Source organism: Lutjanus erythropterus, chromosome 24 (genome assembly GCF_056507025.1).
Source record: "Lutjanus erythropterus isolate fLutEry1 chromosome 24, fLutEry1.hap2, whole genome shotgun sequence".
NCBI lineage: Eukaryota > Metazoa > Chordata > Actinopteri > Lutjaniformes > Lutjanidae > Lutjanus > Lutjanus erythropterus.
The window spans coordinates 6,054,513-6,075,800 of record NC_139340.1 but is presented as its reverse complement, the minus strand read 5'-3'; positions in this window follow the sequence as shown (position 1 = coordinate 6,075,800).

The window sequence follows — 21,288 nt, the reverse complement described above, 5'->3', positions numbered from 1 at the left end:
GAAATTAGAACTTTTCTGTCTTTTTTTTTTTTTGTCTCACTGTGAGAATAAATATTGCACTGCACTATTGCTAAAAATAGCAATATAATTTCTTTATGTGATGTGTTCAAGACTGCTCAGATATATTAAACGTCACATAAGGAATCTTTGCAACGCGTGACTGAGTCGATGAAGTTGGAATGTGTTAAGTGTAAGTCTGGAGTGTAATTCAAACAATGACTGCGCTGCTGATCCCTTTCATACATACAAATATTTCTTCATCAGAGCACCACTCAGCAGCCTCTACACCTGAAAACCAAATGGCTTCACAATGCAATTAATTGGATTATTCCACTAATGCATCCATTTGATGTATCAGTTTTACCCCCTCATAAAATAATAGTGTTTTTAAAGGGGCGGGGCAGGGCACAGCTGTTAAAGGGGTGGTGTCTGTTTGCTGTTCATTTATGATAATTACCTTTGTGTGGTACCATCTTAATTAGGACTTTGCTTAATGAAAAGTGTCTCAATATTCAAAGTAATACACCATCTGTATGTGTATAACTTTTATATCACTACCACCACATTTCACAGCCACATTTATGCTTTTTTCTATTTCAGAGCTTCACAAATACCATTTTTAAATCATATTTTAGCCTTAAAAGTAGCTCAAAAGCTTTGTCATCCCCCCTTTTTTGATAATTTGCACTTCTCTGTGCCATGTTTTCTGTTAAGTCATGCAGGGAAAAACAGGAAAGAAAGCATGTGCCTCACACTTTATTTATCAGAGTACAAATCCCAGTTTTTTGTTTACTTATTTTACTACCTCCTATACTTTATATCTCTCTGAGCTTGATATCAGCTGATAAACTAGTGCATTATGATCAGATACAGTGCAGAAATCTTGAAACTCACTTACTGTACAATGTTTAAATGTATTGTCTCTCTAAATATGAACTAACAGGGTAATCCCTCTCACATAGACAGCTAATGCTAACACATACACACCATAAAGCAGTCCATTTAGGCCAATGTCACTACTACATATTGTTCTCTCCCAAGGCTAATGCAGTGTGTGTGTATGAGAGTGACAGAGACGGGAGGGGGGATAATAGTATTGTTGGTAATGGATGTGAAGGGCTTGAAATTGGATGTTATTAGGACTACAAAGCTTTACTACACACTTTACATGGACACAATGGAGTGGAAAGACGGGGCAGTGGGAGTTTTTTGGGGGGTGGAAGTGTAGGAGATTTTAAAATCAGGCTGGGATTCCTTTTGTTTTTTTTCAGAGGGTCACTTGAAGAATACTTCAGCCATCAGCTACAACAGTTCCAATGACTTTTTGTAACAGCCTTAAATCTGAAAAAATCTCTGTCTTGGTCATTAAGCCAGCTTTTTCCAAAGCGTTTGAGCGCCTTTGCTTTCTTGCTTCTCGTATCTGTCTACGCAATATAAAGCCAGCAGCCAGTTTGCTTGGCTTTTTTGTCTAATCTATTCTTTTTAATTTGAAAATCGTGCGCAAATTGCTGCAGAAGCAGGAGAAAGCAAATTCTGAGGTAAAAGATGTGTATTTGGGACTTGGAGAACGAATGATTTCTGAAGAACAAGAGAAGAACCTCCACAAAACACCTCAGTTTCCCCGCAATAGAGATTCTGATTCAGCCACAGTGAGCATAAGCTAACACAAGTGTGGAGTATATGAGCATCCTGCTTACAAAGCTAAGGCATGCACAGCACCTCCTATGAGCTCAGTCTGACATTATCACGAGGCCACGTGGAGGAATGTGAGCTTTTAAAAGAGTGCCTTGAAAAGAAGGAATCCTTCAAGTCAAGAATACAATCTCATTTTCTGCAATGCAGCAACTGGAAATTGGAATATTTCAAGTGAGTTGGACTGAGATATTGTAAGTCTACGGCTAAATTCTTTAAAAAAAAAAAAAAAAAGATGGAAATAGAAGGAAAGAAGCAAGGAGAGACATAACGGACGAGGCAGAGATGATTTGGAAGATGTGAAAAAGAAAAGTAGGAAGGTCAGAGTGATGAGAGGGGAGGATTGGGGGAGGGAGGTAATCAAAGAGCAGGAGAAAGACTAGAAGATGCTAACAAAAGAGAGGGAAGGGAGGAGGAGGAGAAATGGGAGCAGACAAGAGAAATAAGTGAACACACAGCTGAGAAGGTGACAGAGGTAGGAGGAGAATAAAACACAGACAAAGTTTTGTTAAAAAGATTTGAATAAACCGCAAGGCACACACTAGTTATAATACCTCTTCAGATCAGGGCACGGTCACTCCTTTGGAATAAATGAATAGTAATTGATTGGAGCAAGAACAGTACATAATGCCCAGTGTGGCTCCTTCACCACCCACTAATCCACCGAGGAGGGTATGAGTGCCCTATACGTAGGTGTGTGTTTTTTGTGTCTTAAGTATCAGTCTCCAGTCTGTTAGCGCACTGAATAGAAGTTGTTTGACAGGCAGATATTAGGCCGTCATGGCCAACATGAATAAAAGAGACTCGGATAGCAAGAAACATAAAACAGTCATTAATGTACGCACCGTGCTCTCCTCTGGAGGAGACAAAGACACACACGTGTTCATACTGGCACGCTTATAGCCAAAGGCGCAGACTGACAGACAGACACGCACGGAGGCCAGAGGTGACCAGGGCATCTTTTCCATCAACTGCAAAAGGATAATAGCAAGGACTGAAAAGATTGTAAATTATAGGACAGAGGCCGATAATAATCTATAAGACATACACACACACAATCAATTCACACAGACACGGAAGGATCCCTCTTTTGAGTGTTTGTGAAAGAGCTGAACTGAATGAGCGCACGGAAGGAAAACCAAGAACATGTTAGTTACAGGATGCTGCGGCTTCGATGCAAACTGACAGAAATCGAAATAGATATGCAGATTGTGTGCAGCTTAATTGATGGTTCTCTGTTTCGCGGCTGATTGCAGGCAATGTGAGAAGCTCCGCCTGGTTCTGTGTTGTGATTTTATTTAGCTGCGAAGTTTTCAGCAGTCAAGTTAAATCATTTATGATTGCTTTTCATATCTTTATCTCATTGTGATGAGTAATAAAAGCTAATTTGGTTGCATTCATAATAAATAATAAGAAAATAATCTGATCTATGATGTTTATAATGGACAACAGTAAATATCTGACAGTAAGGATTCTGAAATAGTCTTATTAAACGTGCAGTAACTGATTCATTGGCCACTCCTGGCAGCAGAAACAAGCTGTGAACACAACATTGGCATTTTATCACCTTATAAAGTTGATATGTTAGGAAACAGTTGCTTATTTATATATCCAACAGACACAGAGCAACTTTATCATCCCATCGCAGTTATGTTTGTGTCCAACTGGTGAATGGACGTCCAATATTCAATATTCCGATATTCCTTTGAGCTGTGTTTTGCTCTCCATCAACACCTGGGGGAAATATCTGGCTCTGTAGCTGCTAAATGCTCCACTTTGTTCACGTACTGCTCTCAAACTCTGTCTGTCTGTCTGTGTGGTACTGAGAAGGTAGAGTACAGTGGGTTTTGGGGGATTTTTTTGCTGCCTTTGCTGCGCCTGGAAACAGCACTGATGAGACTTAAAACAAAATAGAAAACCCTTTCTGGCAGAAAGCCTAATCCTTATACTATAGATAGTGTTGCACAGGACGTCCACTCAGGCATATAGGCAACATAAGTATTTAGTTAGGTTTAGGAAAAGATCATGGTTTGGGTATTTATTGGGTATTCTAAGGCCTTATTTCCAGGTGGTTATACACAAATGAAAACATGCTTATGAATATTATTATTTAAAATTTCTGACATATTCTGCCAATAGATCCCTGTAAATCTTACACACTGGACCTTTAAGTAATACACTTTTGAAGCAGTATTTCATTGTATAGCGTGCAGCTCCTGGAGGCTGCAGAGCATTCTATCACCATTGTTACTCTTTAATATGTCTTGAGGCGGTCACCTGTCACTGCACACCGATGGCGGCGGTCTGCTAAATGATGCATGCTGGGAACAGTGACCAGCAACGTGCAGAGGAGCAACAGTTTTGTTTTCCATTCCTCCACGGGAATCCAGGTTGTGAGTGATTGTGAATAAAACAGCAGGCAAGTTCTTCATGTAAGGAAAGTATGTGTGCGCATATTAATGCATGTAATGTTTTATTATTGCTAGTGATATTTTGCTGACCTTCTCCTCATATGTAATATGCACCAGGTGGGTTGGTGTGGCTACCAGTGTAGGCCAGAAATGAGGCGGGGGAGGAAGAGAAGGTGAAGATAAAGTAGCCCTGAGAGAAAGGTTGAAAAGAGAAGAAAAGGACAAAAAGGAGTATGATAAGATTTGTAATTATTTCAGCACAAAAAAGCCTGAAAATGCGAGTGCATGTTGTTTTTCATGTTTGCAAGTAAGAGCTTTGAAAATCATCCAATGACATTGCAAAGACAGAAAGAAAAACAGAAACTCGCTCACTAAATGTTTGGATTTCAATGTTGGTCGTGGTTAAAAAAACTACCAATCTACAAACTGACTTAAACTCACAATTACAGTAGATTTTTGCTCGTGTGTGTGTTTCAGAGATGTTTATGGATTTGATGTATTATTGTAATAGGAGCACAGTGTCTCTCTTCAGGAGACCTGTATTCCCCTTACAAGGCTCTCTTCCAAACCTGGAGGCTATACCTGAGGAGTGAGAATGGTGTGAGTGTGTGTGTGTCTGCGTGTGTGAGTGTGGGTAGGTGTTTACTGCCCATTGCCATATTGGGGACAGTCCAACTGGCAAAGTAAAGATGGCACCGTCAGTGAAACTACCATGAACACGTGCACATGTTGTGAAGTTCCATACAGTAACTGGCAGCGCGGGGGGATTTCAAGAGGTTTTAACGGGAAAAAAAAAATCAATCTTCAGATGTTTGATGTAAGAAATCATCAATCTGTGATGCTAAATGTATTCCACAAGGTGTTTTTATGGAAGCTTCTCACTTCAATCTGCTCATTTACTTCTTCTACCACTACTACTTACTTGGGATTCTGGTCTATTGAGGCTAAAAGTTGTTTGTGCAGCTGTTGTGCAGTTTACTTCTACACGAGGGAGCAAAAGCACATTCTGACTTTTCAAGACTACTTTATATATTCTGAATTCTGTCTGATCAGATAGAAAGCATCTGCAAGAATGACAAAATGATCCCCAACATAATGAGAAAGAAAGGCAAAATAAATGCATCAGCAATACATGTCTTTAGACACACAGCACTGTATTTAACATTGTGTCCCGCCTGTTCCAGTGATAAAATTGCTGCTTTAACTCGCAAATCATTGTAGAAACCATGTATGAATAATGTGTCTCAGAAGAACCAACTTTTTATGAGCTAATTTATGAGTTTTTAGATTATCCAGTGTCCAGTGTTTTAAAGCATCTGCCTCAGGGGCAAGGCTGTACAATTCATCAAAATATTATCAGATTCGTACTATAGCAAAGTGCAGAATCAAATAGATAAAGCAAAAGCATGTGAAAAGCATTATACAGTAGTACTGTGCTGTAATACCGCAGAGATGCCTACAAATCTTGTTCTGGTCAAGTTCTTCATCTGGAAACCCACCTCAAATTATCGGACAGCTGTTGCACCTCCTAGATGTCAGAATGTAGAGTTTAGGGATGCGCAAACCAGTTGTTATCGGCAAAGATATGCCATCTGCAGATCAGAATTAATGTTTTCTAGTTGCTTATCATGAAAACTGATACATGACACTCAAAAAAACTCCAGCAAAATTATTGATAGATCAGTTTCTCACCTTGTGTTGCCTCGTTGTGTCTCCAGGTGAATGTATCCAGAGTTGTTGAAATTGGTGCGGTTTTAAAAATAGCAAAAATATAGCAAAACATTTTTAAATTTCTCACATACTTTATGCAGTAAAATCCAATCTCATTTATCAAGTCGTATACTTAATATGTGGCAGCAAAAAACAACATATTTTGGGCATTCCTGGCAGAGTTATAAAAGGGTTCTTTAAAGTTAGACAGTAATTGCTAATGAAAAATGTATATCTCACCAATTTTGCACACATGGTCATTCTACAGTCACAGTAATATTTTCATGTCTGTAAGCATTCAACCTGGACCTCTGCATACACTTGTGGGTTGCCTGTAATGTTAGGAATCTAATAATCAAATCTCATCTGAGTGAATTGCTCCATTTCTGTAAATCCCCACAAAGAGATTGACTTTTACTCCCACTAACATTTTCAAAATGTGCCTTCTTGAGAATTAAAACTAATATTGAGAGCTCTGGTAGTCAATTTGTGCAAATCAAACCTGGTTTTTGGCTGATAATCTATCCTGCAGTGAGTCGACTACCGTACAGTGCAGGTGCTTGGAAACACTTTGGCAGCACATAAACATGCAGCATATCATCCAACTGAGACGCACGCTGTAAAATGTATTTCCTTGAATCAAAACGGGAGGCTGTTTAACAGACGGGCAATTATGGCAGGAAGCCTTTTATTTCATCTGCACATCAGAACTGAAACTCTGCAGATTTGTGGATGGTATTAATATAAACCTTATGGGAGTCGGTCCACTTACAGATGCACACTGTTTCCTGATTAAACTGACAGCTATAAATGATAGACATTTTATTTATACATTGTTTTGTGTGCCTTCCTTCTCAGTGCAAACAAGAGAAGTCCCTGAACCCACTGGCTACTGTGATTTAGATTTTTGTAAGCTTTTTTTTTTTTTCAATGCACCTGTAATGTAACTGTAAACAATGACCGGTGCATATGGGAAGATGTTTTGGCCTGAATATCCATTACCCAGATATCCACTGGCTGTACTGGAAGCCTGGAAACACTGCCCATTCTTCCCAGTCGCTAAAATTAGGCTCCGAAGTTGTTCTCTCTATAACAAGTTCACCTGAATCTATCTGTTGCTCCTGTCATAATTACTTTGGCCACTAGAGGGCTTTTGTTACTTAGCGTAAACATGCGTTGTTTTGGGGCACTTCCTGAAACTACTGATGCTTCCGTTCTTCCTGGAGGACGATCTACTGTGATTTGATCTGTTGTTATTGTAAAAATATTGATTATAGCCGCTTTCAAACCATGTTTGAAAGTTTTCAGACCATGCTATTATAGACTTTAAGTGCTTCTACTGCTTGGTAGAAAGTAATTACAAAGTTCAACCAATACGTATGTATATAACTGTATCTGTATATAACTAAATACCTGCCCCACATCATGATTCTTAAAAGTCATTTACAGCATATAGCAATTGCACATGTTAGTCTTGAAATAATTATCTGTTGAATAAAGAAATCAGCACTTCTTTTTTCTATTTTCTTTCTCACATAATAGTGTTTTTTGTCTTCTAAAGTTAAAATCTATCATCTATGACGAGGTAGAGAAAGAGTATAGAGGTAATTGTAGAACTTGAATAGACTGTCACATGGGACATGGAAGTTGTAACCCGCGTAAAAAAGATATTCTGATGTTATGTAGTGGCCATCAATTGCACCTTTTACAACTCCACATTAAGCCCTTTTAGTGTGCGTGCCAAAACATTGCCCTCTTCACCACACCACACACACACACACACACAGTGTATCTGTCCATCGCTGAATAAGGGCATATCTGAAGTGGACTGCAGGGTACTTAAAGCTATCTGCAGCTAATTCAAGATATGTGAAATTGAAGGGAGATATGACATGAATGGAGAGAGGGAGGGGAGGAAGAGAATGAGAGAGGCGAAGGGAAAAAACACAAGGAAAAAGAGAAAAGAGGACAGAGAGATAGAGACGGAAAACAGAGAGGAAGAGACATCTTGGAAAAGCTTTCAGATAAATGTAGAAATGATAAATAGAACCACACAAGGACAGAAAATGTATGTATGGTGTGGGCAGGGGCATGTGTGTTTCAGGTGGTTATGTGTGTGTGTGTGTGTGTGCTTGTTTGTAAGCGCTCGTGCCTGTGCGTGTGTGTGCGTGTGTGTGTGTGTGTGTGTGCTTGTTTGTAAGCGCTCGTGCCTGTGCGTGTGTGTGCGTGTGTGTGTGTGTGTGAGTGAGTGACTTTGAGGTGCAGTCCTTGGCACACAGATGCCCCTCCATTATCTGCCTGTCTTCGTCCGCTCAACCTACTCTGCCTCGGGCAACTCTCTACTTTAAAGAGCTGTCCAACGGATGCACACACACACACACACACACACACATGCACACACAGACTCTCCCTCGCTCCACGTTCCAGTGGGGCAGGGTGGTTTGGCATGGAAGTGTTTGGCTAACAGCTTGCAAGAGTAAGGTGACATTTCTCTGTATGCAGAGCAGTGTGTGTGAGTTTTGTGTGTATAAATCTAGCAAGTGTGTTTTTGCGTGTGTATTTCTGCGTCCAAGTTTCTAGATTTGTGTTTGACTATCTGTGCTGGAGGATCAGTGTTTTCTATGGAAACCTATTGATGACAAAAGGCAACAGGACACATTCAGATATCAGGGTTGTGTCTTTTTCAAATAAGTTTGCACGAGGAAACACCAGCTTTTTAATATATTTCTCCTCTGTAAGGAGTTATTGTTAAGTTTCGATTATTATAGACATGTGAATCTGCACTGTAGATTAAAGTCCAATTTGTGCTGTAAGGGTCCAAAAGCATGCGTTGCACTCTCAGTTTTATATTTTGCTCTAGTAAAGTTGTCTTCTGGTTGTGTATGCACAACAACAGCGCTGTAAAAGTGCAGTTTAGGAGTTTGTACAGTGAAGTTGAGCCTTTTCACATAAGTTTTAAACAAATACTGTCTAATGCCTTAGAACAGATTGAATGTGATTTTATCCCTTTAGCGTCAACACATTTAGATTTTAATATAGTAGAGACACCAAATACTGCTCTTTATTTCCATCTGTCCCAGCTTTTATTTTGAAATCAGAGTGAAGAGCGCAGCAGGATGACCCTTCACTTCCAGGTCAAACCGAGCAGGTGACACTCGGCTCTCAGTTTGCACTCAGGGGATTCAGACTGAGCGTGGGCAGCTTTGATCATTACGAGCGTGAGAATCTGATGATTTTAGGCAGCGATAGATTCTCACATCTATCGCTGCCTCAAATCATCTGTTACGCAGTTTTGTTCTCTCTCGCACACAAATCTAACTCTGCTCCTACTAATCCGTGCCTGTGCACTCTCAAATGTTGCGTTGTTAATATACTGTACCTCCATATGTTTACGTGTCTGTAACATCTGTACAGTGCACATCGTTCGTGTGTGTGTGTGTGTGTGTGTGTGACCACAACCTTCTTTGGATCAGACACCTTTTGACTTTGCTTGGTGCTCAACAGCTGCCTGGAGCCTTAGTTATGGGCAAGGATGCACACATAGATGGAGGAAGACTTCTAATCACATGGATAACTGTGTGTGTGTGTGTGTGTGTGTGTAGATTTTGGTCTGTGTAAGCCTTAATACAGAGAATCGTTTACTCATGTCTTGCCAGCCTGGATAGCCTGCAAAATATGTAGCACTCTATTAAAATATTTTCAATTTGGTATGAATTTTAACATTGGAATAAATGGACATAATGCCTCACAAAGAACTGGCAGCTGTCTGCAAAAAAAATCCTAAAAAATCAGATGATGAAGAAGAAATAGTATCTTTGCAATATCTGAAATTTCAACCCATTTGCATCACTGTGTCATTTAGGGGTTATGCTAATCACTAACCACTGAGCTGTCCTCTTTTGACTTTTGAGAAATAGTCCTTGATAAATTATATTTATCATTAGAAACATTCCTGACTTAGATGTTAGATACCTTCCTTATTTATGATGTGACCTTGCAGACTGTATGAATTCCACTGTACAACAGGGAAATACTCTGTATAGTGAGACGTTTTTGAACTGTGCGTATGTATTTGAAAAACAGTAACCTGTTTTTTTGTGTGTGTGTGTGTGTGTGTGTGTGTTTGAAAAGCCTGACAAAGACAGTATTTCTGTAAGCGATAAAAGATTTCATCCTGTAGCATCTCATGCTTGTATTGCAGAATAAAGTCATTCAAAGTTGGACTAAAACTCAAAGTAACCTCCAGATAACACAATACATTTTTTTCCATCACTGTATATTATTATCAAAAATAAGTAGGTCATGTTTCTAAAATAAGGTCTGATTGATTGACTGGTTAATTGAATGTAAGTACATGTAAATACATTGACAGATTTCCTGTGTGAACTGATTTCCTGGTCTCTTGTGTACAGACTGCAGGAAAATCAGAGTGCTGATTATTAAATGAATCGCCAGGTTACTCCTTCATGACACTAAACTGAATATCTTTGTTTTGTGGGCAGAACAAGACATTCAAGGACATCAACTTGGGATATTTGTTGACCTCAACAACGAGTCTCTCCTAATCCGCTGATCTACGCACCAAAGACAAAGGTAAGGAGAGGACGTCCAGCTGCCATGTGAGCAGAGGAGAGGAAGAGCTGCATGCAGGGTCAGGTGTAAACTACAGACAGGGAGGGCTTGTAGATGTACGCACAGGTGACAGAGTTGAAATGAGCCCTGACACACGCCTGGCCACCGCCGCCGCTGTGGGGCTCATATATTTAAAATAATAGGGGCAGCTGTTTTGATGCACTTCTGTTGCTGTTATGCGTCACAAGAAACTTTTGAATCCGATTTGACACATCCAGACTGAGACGCATCTGGTGAAATCTGTTTGGATTCGCATTACAAATGACCTCTAAATGTGGCTTGGATCAGATTTGCAAAAACTGTTTTTTTTTTTTTATCAGAGGATGCGTGCGTGTGTGCGTGTGTGTGTGTGTGTGTGTGTCCCTATCGACCAATCAGCAGTACACCTTGAAGACACAGCAGATAAGGCAGGAGATAGTCTCACCTTGAGACACACACTGTATCTAAACATAATATAGCGCACAAACACATTCACACTGCCTGCTACATTCCTCTTTGACCTGAAGCTTTTTACAAGCGTTTCTTTCTTTCTTTTTCTTTTTCTTTTTCTTTCTTTTTTTTTTTTTTTAATAACCTCAGTGTGACAAAAAGGCTGTTACTTTGTGGCTGGTGCACTGAATAGATTAATTAGAAAACACAAAGAGAGCTCAACCTCTGGCTCCTCTCCAGTTTCTCATCATTGATGAAAGAAGAGGAGGTTGACTTTACTATTCGTTGACTGCAGGTACCAGTGGGGAATCAGAAGCACTTAGCACGCGATAACTGGTGCTGATACAAAGCAAAGAAGTTAATATACAGTTAATAGACAGCAGGATTAATGATGGTATAATACAATTTAACTGTATACCCATTAATAGATTTACTAAAATGTGATTATAAACAGTTAAATGGATAGATGTAAATATTGAGCTTCCAGTCATATAAAGGTAGAGTGCATCAATGAAAACACCACTTTGTTATCGTGGGTCTTTTTTCTCGCAGACTGCACAATATAGTAGAAAGTTAAGCACTCGTAGAAGTCCGTTCAAGGGTGAGTGGCTTTTAAACTTCTTGTGTTTGAATGGAAAAAGGGGATAGTAGCATTTAAACCGAAGGTGTGTTCTTTTGCCACAAAGCTCAAGGTGAAGAAGCTGAAAGAGTTTTCAAAGATCCGTCAGCCCAAAACTAGCAGCAACAAATCTGAACTGTATGGCCTTTATTGTGTTATTTCACAAATCATTTCTTTGTTTCCCCTCTTATCATTGTCTATACGGCCTTTTTATCTTTATGTAAGACAGCTGAAAAAGGAGAGTTGGAGGTCTGAAGTCAGAGCTCTTTATTAAACACATGCCCGCTAGTAAAGTGCTGTTAAAGCAACCTCTTTTAGCCTACATTTACCTGATTATTTGTTTTTATTTGGTATAATAATTATCATGTCTGTGTGTGTAAATACTGTAATAGTCTGTGTGTACGTGTGCAGTGCTTATGTGAGCTATTAGCTGCTAAGTGGACTACAGTGCCTGGCAGTGTGCCCAGTCTGCTCCCTCTGGAGGAGAGAAGCGCGTCTTAAGACTGAGAGAAGGAGCAGCGCTCTGTCAATGTTTGGTTTCTGCTGAGTGTGTGTGTGTGTGTGTGTGTGTGTGTTTGAGTGCGTTCTGTCTAGAGATTTGATGAAGAGAGACGCCAGTTTTTCCCTGTCTGGCATGTTTATCCTAACAAAATATTATCTCCTTTATTTTATCTTTTATTCACTGACTCCCCACAGATTATTATAATCGTTGCTAATTGTTGGCTGTAGATGATGTTTCCATTCATCAGAACATGCAGGCGTTAATGCTCACGTTGAGTAAAAACTACTCAGCACTTACAGGGAAAAGCACACAACTCAAGCACATTGTAACTGCACTGCATTACAGTGGTTATTTGAGTCAGAATAAGGTTCATTGCCAACAAAATTTTCATGTGCAAAGAATTTGCCTTCTGGTGTTTGGCATTTTGGTGTCAAAGTAAAAAAGATTAAGAAAATAAAAAGCGAGTACTGTAAATCCCTCTTGATGCAGTTGCATATAAATTAAGATAGAAGCCACAGCTGCAGTTCCACCAGCTGTACAAAACTTAAGTCAAAATATCCTGGATGTGAACGCAGCCACCTTGCATCGTGCTGGTGACGTCACCTGGAGAGAGTCTGTGCAGTCCTGATCTGCATTAGAACCGCGCTTTCGAGTTCCCGCGCAACCATTTGAATCAATGGCCTGCAGAGCTCAGGTGTCAGTCGTGACCCGAAACCCCCTTTTTATATCATCAAATGACTAATTAAAACCAAAGTGATCAGAAAAGTTAACTTGAACAAACATCAATGTGATGAGAACAGTCCAGTTTATTTAATAGTGACATGATAGTGGACTCGACAGAAAGCAGCAGCAGCCATCTAGGTTGTTAACGAAAATGCCTCATCGTATCAAAGCCGCCCCATATTAGATAGACATCTGTGATTGGCCCAACTATATCCAGGATGGGGTGGAATTTGTTTGAATAGAAGGGTGCCAGGCGTTTTCTGTTATTTAGCATGAGAATATATCTTTGCAGAGCTACCAAGCCACTGTTTTGTGAATAAAATCAGGCAACTAAATGGCACATTAGGGTGACTAAAACTAAGGCTACGAAAAATGTGTCTAAACGAGGTTAAAAACAAGACAGTCTCTTCGCAGTTTGTGAAATGGTTGCAAAATTTTATCTGTAAGATTCATGTACATTGGGGGTTCTCAGTTTTGATGAGTCATCCCAACCTCCTCTGTAGGCCTCTAGGCCCTTCTGTATGACTTTGGAAATCATGCCCACTGTCATGAAATATATTGACAATTTGCATCCATGAACACAAAACCATAGATTACATTTCGCTGTGTTCCTGGGCAGGAAAAAATACCCCTGGAAAATATACACTCAGATACATCAATCCATAATGTATAATATGGAGCACTTTCTATAAGTGTCTTTCTCCTTTCTGACTTCTATAGCATTAGCTCTTTCTTTCAGAAATATCTCTCTCGCACACAGACACACACATATGTGCACACTCACTAATGCATGTGCAGTAAAATGTGCACACAGATCCACATCCATGGTACAGGAGAGGAGAGGAGTGACCTTGGTCCAGCCTGGGGGGCTTCAGCAGATGGAGAGAGGGGCAGAGGGCTCTGGCACGATCGTCTACACCACACACACACACACACACACACAAATACACACACTCATACGGACAAATGCTCAAGCTGGTGGGGTGACATTGTGTGTGCCTGTCGCTCCGACACAATAGCTGTAGTTGGGAAGGAAATCCAGATGGAACATCCCAATCTGGGAATGTCACTGTGAAGTTACCATCTTCATTATTGTATTAGAAAATCGCACAATAAAAAGTGTGGAAGTGAACACAGACGCGGACATATTGTTCATCTCGCTTCTTGCACACTAACATGCGCTCACATGCAAAAATCTGTCGTCGTTTCCTTGTTTATTTCCTTTAACAGATGCACATCAGAGAGGAAATAAAAGCCGCCATTTGAAATCGTTTTGGTGACAGAAGAATTCATAAAAGGCCATTTGGTCTCACTAATTTGCTCATGTTTATGTGGGACAATTTCTTAGGAGCCCAAACGAGGGGGGAAATGTGCGACTGCATATGTCCCTCCAGATTGGGACCGCGCTTTAAAAAACAGCAGCTAACGAGACGAGGAGGACGGCAGCACGGGGGAGGAGCGAGAGGGAAGGATGGGGGGCTCGGTGAGGGAGGGAGGGAGGGAGGAGGGAACATTTGTGAGGCTACGACTCTTTGGAAGGGAAGTGCTGCCTGCCCACCTGTCTGCAAGGCTGCCAGCTGTACCACACACAGAAATGTGCACGTGCATATGGGCGGCAATGCACACACACAAAAATGTCAACACATAAACAGGCACACAAGAGCACATGAAGACAGATTAACAATGTAACAAAGGTTTGATTGATCAGTGTTTGAAATTTTTGTAATATTATTATGAGAATACATGTTTAAATTTGGCACTTTAATTGTGTTGATATGAACTGCGTGAGTTTGATTTTGGTTGATATAAGCAGCATAAAAGTCCATCGTCTAAAGTATTCTGCATCTATAGCAGCACAGCATGTAAATATAGTTGAAGATGACATTTGGAATTTGTGTGAACATTAGTTTTATTTGTGGAATTTCAAACTTTCTTCATCACGCTGACCTTTGAAAGAAAAGAGATGAAAGACCAAAATAGAGAGATCTATATTAGCTGCAGTGCACTATCCAGTTAGATGCAACTGTGTTTGTTCAGTTTGTTCTTGATCGGTCATATCGCCAGTATTTTAGAGTTGTCTTTGTCTTGTTTTAGATATTGAACTTGTTTGCAGTTCATTTAGTTGTATCTGTAGTGATCACCTTATCTGCAAAGTATCTAAGTTATGTTTTAAAGCAGAGTTAAATCAAACTGTCTTGTAAAAACCCAGTGTACTCATTTATCCAGAGTTCCTTCTCAGTCTGGTCCATTACTGACTTGATGTTCTGATCCCATTCACATGATCTAGTCTCCCACAATATCATACAGTCAAGTTGTTTTGGGACACACTGGCAAACGACTTATTCTGTAGTACAGGTATGAGGATGTGTTGTTTGATTACTATACTACTGCTTACTATTTCGTACTTGAATTTCCTGAATATGGTATATTAGCAGCAGTCTATTTCCCATCCTACTTTTCCCCTTTTTTCCACTCTCCCTCACTGCTTACTTATAAATAACAATCCATAATCATGCTTTATAAACATGAATTAGTCCTGCAAAAATTGACTCAGTACTTAAATATTTTATATATATATATATATATATATTTTCTTCCTGGGGCACTTGTTCTCCTTAATTCTTATTAATCCCCACTGTTTCTCCCACTCTGGACATTACTTAGTCGACTTTAAAGACCACTGGAAGCACTCTTTCTCATATACATAAACATATGTACATATTAGCATTGGACCCCCTCAATCGTCCTTGAGCATTTGTGCCTTTAAATGGCTTTCTGTTGTTCTTAAGAAGCACATTCAATGCTCCATTTAATTGTAAAAGGCCTAAACTGGCCTGATGAGAGACCTTGTAATACAACAAGCGTACGCCAACTTTCATTATCATAAGAAGATGTAAGCACTTGTGTTTCTCATGGTAAAGGAGTCTAATTACTGCTGTAGCCTTCAAAGTAAGAGCGGGGCAGTAGAACGGAAGTCATATATGAAGAAGAGAAAGGACTTGAAAAGAGCAGTGAATTAGAATGTACATATGGGTCATTATGGAGCCATTTATCTTATAGACACAAAAGCAGACCCACATAGAGACATATGCACACGTTAACACACCCCCACATAGGCATACACACACACACAAACGAGCGCATGAACACACACACACACACACTGGGACAGTGAGAGCCAGCGTGGCTGAGTTAGCCAGCACTGGATCTGTGCAGAGATGTCTTCCAGATGAATAGGTGGTAATGAGCGTGTAGTGGAACTGATTCTCTCCCATCATCCCCCTCTTTCCTCCTCCTCCTCCACCTCCTCATCCTCATACACCCCCCCCACCCCACACACCCAACTCTTCCTCCTCCTTTTCTCAGGGCTCAGGTGTGCAACACATGGCATCTCTCCCTCATTTTCTCCCTTGTTTTCTCGCTGACTTGCCTTGTTCCTCCCTCTGTTTCCCTTTCCTCGTAATTTCTGTCCCTCTTGAAACTCTCTGACTGGGTTGAATCAACAAAGATGATTTTAATGAAAGACTGAATCAAAAACTATGTTTAAAATGAGTAAATCCTGATTTAAAATTTGGTAGAACTCTTTTGCACACTTAAAAACTGATCTAAATTTAGTTATGTCAACTGAAAATAGAGTTAAATCAGTATGAAGATGTTTGATTTGCCCAAATTAAAATAAATAAAAAGTGAATTTTGGTGATGTTGAAAAGAAGTTATCGTTAAATTGCTTCCTTAATAAAACCCAAAGAGGAAGGAGAAACGAAATGATACAGAGTTTGTCCTTTAACTTTCTTTGAGGATTATTTTGGTTTTGGTGCAATAGAACAAAATTTAATTTTGGTTTAATGTAAAAGCGTAACTGAGGTTTAAAGAGAGGTTTACATTTAATCTCACTTTATTTTCAGCTATTTTAAACATTTGGTGCTGCATAATTTAAAGTTAAACCATGATTACATTGGGGTTTAAAAATGAATCCTTGTTGATGCAGCCCAGCCTCTGAGCTCTTTTTTTTATGTCCATCTCTCATTCTCTATGTCCGTCTTTCTTTTCATGTACTTTTCTGGAAACTTTTCAGTGGCTCACTCTTTGAAAGGCTGTTAATAGTTCACAACATGGTGAGCATGCATGACACCTGCACGCCTACATCCCACGAAGACAGCGCCGGCGACCACGCCGTCCACTCGTGGCCACATAAAAGGCTCCAACTCTTGGAAAACAAAAATCCTGTCTTTTCAGCCTCACTTATTCAAATAGTCCTGTTCCTTTTATGTGCCTCGGCATTCACACAGGACCCCGGGAATAATGGCGAGACATAAATAATGACATCTTCAACAATGACAGCAGCTAAAGGAGCATTCAGAGTTTGACTGAAGAGAATAGGTCAGTAGACTGCGACGCATAAAAGAAGCTTGGTGATTACATGTTTTTTGACGCATTCTGAGGTCGATAAAAGGTGTGTCAATAAGAAAAGAGGCTAAATTGTTAAAAAAGTTGAACAATTTGTGCTTTTTTTGTACCATCACCATGTAATTTCCCTCCAATTTGTGGCTATGTTTTTTTTAAGATTTCTCAACAGTACTTTTCCATATGGATCCATATGCTCCCTCCTTTTTTCGCCGTCACACACGCGCACACACAAAATCACAAACACACACACACACAGGCTCGTCCAGGGCAGGTCCTGGGGGACGGAGCCACTTGAAGGAGTGACTGCCTAATGAGGGAGAAAATCTGTTTTACCGTGGGACAGGAGGCGCAGGAGCAATCAAAACAGACTGTATTTACATTACACATGCACTAATTAAAGATGTAATTGACATCAACAAGGAAACCTCAGTGCGCCCCATTTAATCATTAGACATTTATTTCTACTCAGCCTCATCAACGTCGCTTGAAAATCCCCTGGTTAGAGCCAGAAGTGGGACTTCTGTTTTAGACGGCGGTGAAAATGACATGTTCCACCACTGCTGCTAGTTCACGTCTTCACTTATTTCTTAAATGTAAAAGTCTTATGTCATGTTAGAGCAAACTGTACTCATCTTTGTCACCAAATAGATTTGAGATATTGATAGTACGTATATCCACAGTCACTATGGTAAAATAAGATTGTTTTCAGGTTATAAACAGAACTGGAAATTAATAGAAAGGATGAAGGGAGGAGAATGGAGTCATTGCACTCTCACATCATGACATTAAAGGACGTGTGTGTAGGATTTAGTGACAGCTAGGGGTGAGTTTGCAACCAATTTAAAAAAAAACACTCACCTCAATCTTCCTTTTCAAGTGTTTTGGAGAAACTACGGTGCCGGTGAAAATCGCCCAAACTGCAAAAGCTCTAACTGGAGCTAGTTTTTTGTTTCTTCATTCACCTTCTGTAGATATAAACGTCTCAGTCTCTTATTTTCAGGTGATTATAGGCTAATCAGAATATACGTATGAACATCATCTTCCATTTCTGCCATATTCTGCCTATAAATCATTGTAAATCTTACACACTGAACCTTTAAGCCAAAAATATATGATGAAGGAAAAGAGTATTAAGAGTTGTAGAAAGCACTGGAAACAACAGGAACAATGCAATATAACAGGATATAATTATAATTTGATGTTACCAGTTATATGAGGTACTTAGTAATTTTGTGCTGTCAACATCTGTAGGCTCAGTGTATGACCCAGACCAGGGGAACCCACTGGGACCAATCAGTGAAACGTAGAGATACACAGTACTCTGAATCAAGGTTACATAAAATGGACTAGGCTGCATGCATATACAGCACAATATGTCACCATGATCAATCACAGACAGAAAAGTAGCTTCCGTAAGCTTTTTCTTTGCACTGAAAGTAAAACAAGAATTAAAAAAAGCCAATCTTCACTTTGGGTTTCTGTCCTAATTTAGCAATATGCACGTTAAATGAAGGCTTGTCATCCATCCATTTACTCAAGCTTTTGAGAAGACCATGAACTTTGTTTACTGAGCGCTTAAAAACTCAGCAGAGCAGTTTGCAATGACTGAAAGGTAGTCTGAAGCTCTTGCACCGTCTGTACTGGTGTATGATGCTGAAAAGTCTGCATTAAATGGTGCAGCAGTGTATGTAAACCACCTACAGTAAATCTGCTTTCCTTCACATTATAATATCCACAGTGATGTGTTCACAAGAGCACAGACTGAGAATTAACACAGCACAGGGGACACACACACTCACACACAGGTGTAGTTATCCAGGGATTACGAGGGAGTGTGTTCTCTGATAAAGAATCAGTGTTTGAGTTTGGGATCTGTGTAGGATTCAGTGTATGATCAGCACAACTGGCCTCTGGGAAAAAAAAAAAAGAGGGAGAGACACCAAGAGAGGGGAAAATAGGTGAAGCCGTGGAAATTAATACAGAAAAAAATGACAGGAAAATATGTCAGGTGATGCTCGATCATTAATCTAAGCCTTTGTGACTCAAAATGTTGGTGATAGGGCGACTAAATTTGTTTTTGGCGCCGCGTCAAATCATTTGGTTTACTCTTCTAAGTCTCATTTTCACCCAAAAAAGTAGGATGGAGAAAAAGAGTGATTTGGTAATAGCAGGATAGGGGGATGCTACAGTTGTGTGTGTGTGTTGGTTGATAAAGGAGGGGAGGGGGTGCTGTGTTTGGGTTTGGGATCAGAGTGGAGACCGATGTGTGAACAGCACTCTATAAAGCACACAGATTATCAGGTCAACACACACATAGACATACTTACTGAACTGAACAAAAGAGGACCCACTGAAGTCCACACTCTCTCACACACACGCACACACACACACACACACACAGGAAGAGATGCCATCTGATAAGCGCTCTCAGGCAGGACAAATTAAATACACTCCAGGAGAGCCTCAGGAGAGCCGGGCTGAAAGACGACAAGAGAAATAACTACATTTTTATTCACTAAACAGGAAACATGAGCACATTTTACTCTTCTTCTCTTCCTCTAATTCAAATTTCACCCACAGAAATCATTTTTTATCCACTGGATCATTTGTAGAAAGCATGTGTCACTTTGAACACACCTGTAACTGTAAACTTTTCTTATCTTTTCTGCAAAAGCCAGTGGAAAAAAAAAATTTGTTTGCAACCTTATTAGGGTGATTTTAATGAAATCCACACAAGTTTTATTCTGTAAAAGCAGAGCAATGCTGGATAAGAGGATAGATGGTTTAGGATGACTGAACATGTCCCCACCTACTGGTCAAACACGGCTACTACAACGAGCACACAACAATTCAACAGGCACTGCAATGTAGTGAAAGAAGACAAATACCAACAGATGACACAAGACGCAGAGGTAAAATCCTGCAAACATCTGCAGTAATTCATGTCAAAGAGTATTCACAACAACAGGTTCACTGCTGTGTCAAGAAAAGTCCTTATTTTAACTGTTTAATGTGAAAGTCATTGAATTGGTCATCTGGGTGCAAATGAGTGTGCACTGAAATAAAATGTTCAAATGTTCAAAATCCTAATTAAAATACAAGTCACTTGTATCACTCAAATACATTGTACTAAAGCAATTATTTCCCTTACATTGATATAAGCATTTTCAACCTGTCCGACCTTATCCAACCTGTCATGACTATGACACCTTCTTTGATAAAACGAACAAAAAACAATAAAAACGTATTAAGATATTTGTTAAAGACAGCATCAAATATCAAGAAAATGCATTTAAAATAGTGAAACCACTCACTCACAGAGCACACGAAAATAAAGTACAAAACATCTCCACCCCATACATATATTTGTAGTTTGCAGTTTTTAATATATACATTGTTCTAATTTAATATTATTTGAATCAGAGCAACACTTTAAAGTGATAGAAGGAGAGATATTGAATGTGTGATATTACATTTAGCTGATTTAATTACTTCATATATGCAGGATTTCTCTAAAAAATAATGCAAAAATAATCCCTCTCCATCACCACCCAATACCCACCAGAAGTGTGTGGCGGTGTCTGCATCTGCAGGGACTCCACCCTCCACCCGTACCTTCTTATTTACTCATTATTTCGCTGTGCTCAGGACGCTTTGCCAGCACAAAAGTCGGTATTTGACATCCTGCGAGCGAGACATGACAATCAGATATTTTCCTGGTGCATTTGCAGACAGCAACTGACAAATCCTATTTATTCTACCTTTACATAAAATAGTTATCTCTGTCTCTTTTTGTGTTTTTTTTTAAAGTAGGTTATGGTTCTCAATCCTGTGGCAAGAAATTTGATTTCTTACTTATATCTGTTCCTGTGTATGTAGATTGAGAGCAATGCAAAACCAAATTTCTTGTATGTGTACACATGCTTTGGCCAGTAAGGCTGGATTCTTGAGTATTTTTTTGTTTCTAAACTGCAAAGACATAGCATGTTTTACTACTTTAAACTGTCTCACAGGTGGATCAATGCCTTTCAGTCACACACTCCCTCCCATTCAGCTGCAGTATTCTTTAATCACACATTTATTTATGTGTCCAGGACATTAAACAGCATCAGAATCCCCGTTTTAGCAGAGCAGTGTCAGTATAGCTTTACATGCTTAATGTA